An 8,588-nucleotide genomic window follows, 5' to 3' on the forward strand; every position below is an offset into this window, starting at 1 on the left:
AGTTAGAAGTCGTATGAAAGGCAGAAGTAGTCAGTTGCAAAAGTATTGAAACTCCTGCAGCTCAAACTGCCTACCATTAATTATCAGACACGACTGTTCTAGGGGACAACTGAGAATGTATGAACAGTTGCCATCGACAGTGTATGGACAGCTTGGCTACATACAGAAAATTCGACAATGCATCAACCAAAAACAACAATATGCTGCCCAAAAATGGACCTGTGAATTCGACATGTCCTCTGTCCCAAGGGTATCCCAAGACCAGCTAAGGAGACAACTGGTTCTGCGGTAGAGCCGGGTTCTGTGCACATGTCCCTCAAGCCCGCTCCACGAGTGTGATTTCTCGATCTATCGCCAGTCAGTATAGGTGATGTCGCACCAGTGTCGTTATGAGTCATACCCCAGTGCAACAACGGAGCAACTGAAGTGTGTGAGGACGCAAGGCCAGGTAGAGAACCACTCGGCAGCATTGCTCCTCTGTGATGAGCATGATTATCTCACGGAAAACATTGAGTCGGTCACGCTGGATCCATACTCGAAGACACATGTTCAAGCCAGCCCATCTGGACTGCTGAATCGATTTTCTGGAAAAGCGGGTCGACAGGTGTGACGGTCGCGATCTCTCGTGCTATCAACACGAAATTCGACTGAGTTTGCTGCAAGGCATCATCCAACGTAAACACGGCAGTATCCCGCAGATGAAACTCCACATTCGTCCGCACCGATAACTGAAATAACTTAGGAGCATTGGCAAGCTGTGTGATGGGGCAGTAACAGTTACTGAGAAAGAGCGCTCGCTGCTGCAGATGGTGGGCAAACCTATGCAGCAACTTGATGCAAAGGCCAAATAAAGAAACGAGTAGCTTTTTGTCAATGATAAACGAGAATCTCGACATTTTAAGGAACTGACATACTTTCCAACCCCAAAAATTATATCTAGCGCCCCCTTCTCCATTTGCGAATAAATATATAGTGCAGCTGATTGCTTCGTCAACGTTTAAACGATGAGTTTTCAGTGCTGTCTGGGTTCCAGTGGGACAGGACAGCAGCCATGCCGTACAGGGCAGGATAAAAGGTTACTCTGGCTTAAAGGAAGCAGAACATAAATATTGCTGACTGTCTGCAGATTCTGCTGAATGCCTTTCTGCCAAAGCCGGTTAAGAGACGGGCTCATGTATGCAGCCTAGTGGACGAAGTGAGTACAAAATATAACCTTACCTAAAAAAAGAGTGTAGCTCCTTCTGGTTCCTAGGCACTGGTAGGTTTACAGGGACTTGTTGTGGCTGTCCATGGGAACGAGACCATCTTTACCAAGCACATGATCCAAAATATGCACGTCCAGGGAAAAAAACCTGCTCTTTCCAGCTTACAAACAAGGCCTTGCTCCTGAAGGCATTGTAAAATATAATTGAAGGTTTTGTAAAAGTTCCTCGTGAGCAAAGTCATTGACCCATATGTCATCATGGCAATTAAGGGAAAAGGGTACATCCTGAATCAACTGCTCCAAATACTGTTGACAAATTACCGGCACAGATGAAACTGCAGAAGGTCAGCAATTAAACAAGTAAAGCCTAAAGATGATTCTGAGGCCAAGGAAAGCGTGACAAACCATGTCCAATGGTAACTGCACATAAGCATCGTGCAACTCTATGTGGGAAGGAAACTGGTCCCCCAACAACTTTGCTGACAACTCCACCTTTCATAGAATGGGATATGGATCTATGACACATTGTGCAGTGACAATCTGACTCACCGTGAAGGCCATAGGATCACCACCAAAGGGAGGGCCCACTGATTCGACGAAACACACTGTAATACGGACATCAAAGCAAATATATTACAAGGAAAAGATAGTCATATCAGATAACAAAATAAAGGCAATAGGGGATATAGTGAAGGAGGAGACCGATAGAACCAGACTTGAAGAGGGACAAATAGCATTAAGAGTAAATGATACATTGGTGACAGACGTGTATAGTGTTGCAGAACTTTTTAACAAACATTTTATAACTTTTACTGAAAAGATGGAGTTGTCAGGTTCTGTAGATGCTGCTACGGAATACCTCAGACCAGACATTTCAAGAAACTTCCATAATATGAATTTGACCCCCACTACCCCAGTAGAAATAATGTCCATCATAAAATCTTTAAAATCAAAAACATCTAGTGGGTATGATGAAATATCAACAAAGCTAATAAAAGAATGTGATTCTGAGTTAAGTAACATATTAAGCTATCTGTCCAACCAGTCGTTTATCAGTTGAATATTTCCTGAATAGTTAAAATATGCTGAAGTTAAACCACTGTTTAAGATGGGAGATAAAGAAGTAGCATCAAATTTCCGTCCTATTTCACTTTTGCCAGCATTATCAAAAATGTTAGAAAAAGTAATTTACGATCGGCTTGATAACCATGTTATCTCCAATAACGTACTGTCAAAGTCACAGTTCGGACTTCTAAAGGGTTCTTATATTGAGAAGGCTATCTATGCTTACAGTGAAAATGAGCTTAATTCATTAGACGAAAAATTGCAGGCAAGTAGTATATTTGGTGATCCGTCAAAGGCATTTGACTGTGTAAATCACAATATCCTTTCATGCAAATTAGAATACTGTAGTGTAACAGGAAATTCTGCAAAATGGTTCAAATTTTATATCTCTGGTAGGAAACAAAGGGTGTTATTAGGAAAGAGACATGTATCAAGCTATCAGGCATCGTCCAACTGGGAACTAATTACATGTGGGGTCCCATAACGTTCCATTTTAGGGCCCTTACTTTCACTTGTGTATATCAATGACCTTTCATCACTTACATTACCAGATGCCAAGTTCGTTTTGTTTGCCGATGATTCAAACATTCCAATAAATAGCAAATCAAGTGTAGTCTTAGAAAGATCAGCTAATAAAATATTTGTGGACATTAATCACTGGTTCCTAACCAATTCTTTGTCACTGAACTTTGAAAAAACACTCTACATGCAGTTCAGAACTTGTAAGGGATGTCCCACGAGTAAATGCCTAACATACTATGACAAGCAGATAGAAAGATAGAAGAAGTGGACAGTGTTAAATTCTTGGGATTACAGCTTGATAATAATAAACTGGGAAAAGCACACCACAGAACTGCTGAAACGTCTTAACAAATTTTTATTTGCAATTGCGAATTGTATCAGACATAGGGGTTTTAAAAATGAAAAAGCTGGCATACTATGCTTACTTTCATTCCTTAATGTTATATGGGATTATTTTTTGGGGTAATTAATCAAGCCAAGCTAAAGTTTTCTGGGCAAAAAAACGTGTAGCAAAAGTTATATGTGGTGTGAACTCAAGAACATCCTGCAGAAGCCTGTTTAGGGAACTAGGGATACTAACTGCTGTTTCCAAATATATTTCTTCTTTAATGAAATTTGTCATTAAAATATATCACTTTTTCAAACTAACAGCTCAATTCATGGAATCAATACTAGAAATAAGAATAATCTTCACAAGGATTTAAAATCACATAGTCTTGTACAAAAAGGTGTGCATTATTCAGGAACACACATTTTCAAGAACTTGCCAGCAACCATAAAAAGCTTAACAACGAATGAAATTCAGTTTAAGAGAAGCCTAAAGGATTTATTGGTGACCAACTCCTTCTACTCAATTGATGAATTTCTCAGTAGAACCAACTGATTTGTGTGTATATACATATATATAAGTACAAAATAACTTCTGCACAATTTCAGTGCAGTAATGTGTTCATTGTAAATAAGTATTATAGTAGTTGTACTACACGTTTATTATCATATAAATAAATTTAAAAAAACTTTTTTTATTTTAAATTCAGTGCATTAGTATTTGTAAAATGATCCTTTTATGTAGTGTTCATTAAAAAATGACGATCATTCCACTTGGGACCTGTTGAATGGTACATTACGTTATTTGTCTGAATTGTAAACATCTGTCTTGTATTGCTGTTTTTATTACATGTTCAACATCCTGGAGGACCTCCTCACTACGGATCAATTGGAATGAAAGTAAATGTAATCGAACCTAATCTAATGGTGCACAGATCCTGCCAACGCTGCAACTCAGTCCTCATCTTTTCGCTCTTGGAGGAAGGAATGGGGTGGCAGCGACGAAATTTAGGTAACGATAGTGGCTTAAGAGAAACTGTTTATATATTTGTATGTAGGCACCGCGATATACTGCATTAATAAGTCTGACTGCGCTGTGCGCCAAGTGACTATGGTTAGAAGTGTATAGCCAGAAGGGATGGCAGTTGGGAATGAATAGCCAGTTGTGATGGAGGTTGGAAGTTAATAGTTAGCAGTGATAGACATTAGAGGTCTGAAGTGTTAGCGCAAGCAGACGTTCTGGACGTATGTTCATCATGGAACTGTAATATTGTTGATGATCGTATAATTTTTGGAACTGGAAGTCACGGACGATTATATAATTTTTTGAACTGGATGTCACATTCTTAGGGTAAAATTTGCTAAATACATTGTTTGCCCTTCAAAAAAATCTTTCCTTTGCTCACCACATGCTATTAGTAGTTAGAGCCTACAGTAGTTAGAATCTTTTATTTTGCTGGCTGTATACGTGCTTGCTGTATCGCTGTAGTTCGTGTAATGAAGATTTTCTGTGAGTAAGCGTCTTGTGAAATGTATAGGTTATTATCGGGATTTCTTCTAATTCAGAGCCATTATTTTGTGTTAATTACTTAAGCAGTGAGATTAAGTTTTAGTTGTATTTGTCAGGAATAAATCTGTAGGTCAGATATGAAATGATAAACACAAGCAAAGAGAGTAAGTTCAGTTTCACTCAGCAGTTTCAGAATTAAATTGTTTCACCTTCTCAATTATTTCAGCTGAAGTAAAAATTTAATAAAGAAGTTTCAAAACATGTGCCTGGAAATTTTCTGTCTGGCCCAGAGTATTCCCTACCAGCAGGCTGTATGACCGCAGTAACGCGCCAAATCATGAAAATGAATGGGCCAAAATACTAAATGCACCCGTTCTTGTAACATGTTGGTATGGAGAATTTCCCCCACAAGGCAATGCAAAATTTACTGTAAGATAGAACCTGAAGGTGTGGCCACTCCAAATCTGGGCACCCCAAGAACGTGTACATGTCCAAATTAAAGAGGCTGACCGAAAGTCGAGCGATCGGCCATCCGCTATCATCGACAGCAAATAACGCTGGCGCAGCACGTATGGGGCAGTAGGGAGAGCTCCAAAGTTCAGGGAAAGCTGTGGGGAGTACAACGACGCACTCTCAAGTTCCTGACTGTCACAAACACTCGTCAAATGACGTATTTCATGGTACATCTCACACATGGCCTCCGCATGTAGGCAGTATCTGCGAACATGTAGCAAATGACAATAATGGCGAGGCTGGTGGCTCGTCCAGTGAGTGGAAGGAGAACGACCCATATTCCAACACTCGACATAAAGCGCAAAGCTAGGTCCACGATGGCGTTACTCTGTATGAGCGTTGACCTGCTCCACATACTACCGTTACAATTAAATACTTCCGTCAGTGGGTCTGCTCATACAAGGCAATGCGTGCACTATGCATGGCAGGCTTCCAAACTACTTTACCCATGCCAGCTAACCAGTCTGAGTGGCCGTGTCCATTGGTGGGGATATTGATAAAAATATCAGTTCAGGCCTGCTTCTGCTGCTTCATCGACATGTGTCTCGAAAAAAGACTCCAACAAACGCAGTCACCAATGAATATGTAATGTAAATGCATTATGTAGTCCCAGTATTTGTGGAGAGATTATAGATAATGTCCAGCACTTTGCTGCTAGATACAAAAGCCGATAACTATAGTAATACTTCCTGCCATTTTTAGGGTCAGTCACACACTGTTTGTTTATAGGATTAACATTTTTGTAGAATTCACACACTGTAATGTATCTTACTGCAAGGTGGCGTGGTTTAAAAACAACAACGTAGGCCTAGCATGTGATGCAATAATACCAGAGTGCCCTCCCAGCTAAAATAATGACTAGGGTAACTTATGACTACTAAATGAAGCACGAATTACAATTACTTTGAATTTCCCTGTTAAGGTCATTGACAAAACAAATGACAGGTAGTAGCAATATTAATACAATAAGGCCTTGGCACAACAGACGTAGGTGTCAGGACATGGATGCTAATACTGAAGCAAGTGAATTAATTGTAATGACGAAGTGCCCAGTGATTGTCATGACGTTAACTGACAACAGGTGGTTGGAGTTGAAAGAGTAGTGTTCGTTGATGTTGAAATACAAGTCTCCAAAGTAAAGCTCGAGGTCATCGTATTACTATTAAATGATTTTAATGTCCCTAAGCATCATCTTGGGGTTGAGACTTGATCTCATCGTAATACTATAGATGGCAGCTGAAACGTCAGTCATTCAGTCATTGGCGACACCAATGACCCTCACCAAAGACTCAGCTCGAAATTTCTCTACGTCCCAATACTTCGGCTCAGGAGGCGTAGCAGGAAATCGACGTTGGCTCTCATCGTGGAGGTTCAGGGTGGAGATTCCTGGCGATCGAGTGAATTCTGGTCGAATGTTAAATACAAGGAAACCCCGCATTTCCGCGTTATGCGTCTTTTACTAGACTCTTACGGCTGGACTTCAGATCTTGCGAGTGCTCATCGATAAAATTTCTTCTTAGAAAGCACTAATCCCCATTCCTCTAACTGGTTAATCAACCATTTTCACATTACCATCTTCGACAGAAATAAGTCGCTTCACTCTCTGTGATCACTGAGGTGGTCTTCGGCTTCACCATCGCGTCTTTAACCTGTTGTTTATTTACGTTAGCCGATGCCGGTGGTTTTTAAATGGTGTAAACATTTTCTTTCCAGTCATTATGTTCAGCAGTGTCTAACGTCCTCAGAGGTCCTAAACTGCTGGACTACAATACGTCCTCCAGGTGTTTATCTGTGGTTCACGGAGCTTTCTGGAGAAAGAATCAGCTTCCTATATTTCAGAGAACTAGCTCCTTCTGTTAAAAAGCAAAGCTTTTCTCTCCACTCCCGTGTTGAAAAATGTTTTCGTGTGGAGTTGGTGAGACGGGAGATCTTATCTGTGTTCTTTAAAATAAAGTGCGACCCTCTCCTCTCCTTCAGCAGGTCTTCTGCTGATTCGCTCTAGGGGTGGCAGCTGATTCGACAGCTTCTGGCAATCAACGTGTTTTTTTCAAACGCTCACAATGCTTTCGACTTCCTTTCTTTAAGGCACGCAAATCCAAATTGAGAATAAAAGAAAAGTAAGATTGCATTAGGCATGTACCGACAATCAGTAGTACTACTGAACTGTGTATCATATATCTCAGCATCAATTAAACATTCTAATCAAAACTGTCTTTTACTATGAATTTGCATACAACTCGTGACTATTTTAGAAAAAACTGTCAGGTAGCATCGCCCTTTGTTTCTGGTTTTTAAATTTATGCCAATGCAGTTGTGCTCGAAACATGTCAAAGAACAAGTGCAGCATGAAAATTTTGGTCATATTCACTATTGGGGTCGTATGCTCAACTGAGACACTACCGAGATACGGGTAGTGCCAAGGTAACATGTTTCATATTTTATTGTTTCATTCCTAATCAACCTACCAAACCATTCCTGATTCATCCACTAACTTTTCAAGTGAGCAGAACTTGTATTTTACATTACTGTGCCAGTTTATACTCACTCATGAATCTTCAAACTTTGATTTACAGTTGATTCGTGGTTAATCCACCTTCACACGGAAAGACTTTATTATCCATATGACATAATTTAGTCTATTCACTTACACATCGATAATTTGAAACACATTCACTCACCCCCCATTTTAAAAAACTACTAATTTCCATTCATCTCCTAATCCTTTACTTTTTACTACACCAACACGATCAACAAACCTATAGTATCTAATACCATGACAAACTTTGAAGTTTTACATCAAGTCATAGGAAAAACCCAAACATTGCACGATAAAACTACCAGCATAAAATACATAAAAGTTCAATAATAAATCATCATAAACAAAGCCAATATTAAACTGGCACAAAAGATAATACTTGTACAGAGTCAAACAATAACTCATGAAAAATAATGTTCGTTCAAGTATAATATCGAATCATAACTCCACATGAAAAATACAACTGTGTCACTGGCTGTGAATCAATGTAAAAGTTTTTAAATACTATTTAATTAACATCTCTATTTACAATCAGTGGCTGGAGGTATTTATCGAACTAACAGCTCAGTTCTCTGCACAATAATCGTAGTTGTCCAATGAAAACTATATCATAATTGACAAATCATTACTATCAATATTGTTCCTCGAAAATAATAACACAAAAAAATTAATGTCAGTTCAAGGCACCAATAGTTCGTCACATGGGAAGCATAGTGTCACAAACAGGTCACGAGAGGTACACTTTTAGTGTGGATGATCATGTTGATTACATGTCTGTTATTTTATAGGACCAGATTGTCTTAATTCGACCTGAGGCAACCCAGTGGCGACAAAGTATAGCCCACAGCGTAATGTTCTTCTTTAGTTTATTGCACAGACACACACACACACACACACACACACACACACAC

The sequence above is a fragment of the Schistocerca americana genome, chromosome 5 (assembly GCF_021461395.2).
Source record: "Schistocerca americana isolate TAMUIC-IGC-003095 chromosome 5, iqSchAmer2.1, whole genome shotgun sequence".
NCBI classification, from domain to species: Eukaryota; Metazoa; Arthropoda; class Insecta; order Orthoptera; family Acrididae; genus Schistocerca; species Schistocerca americana.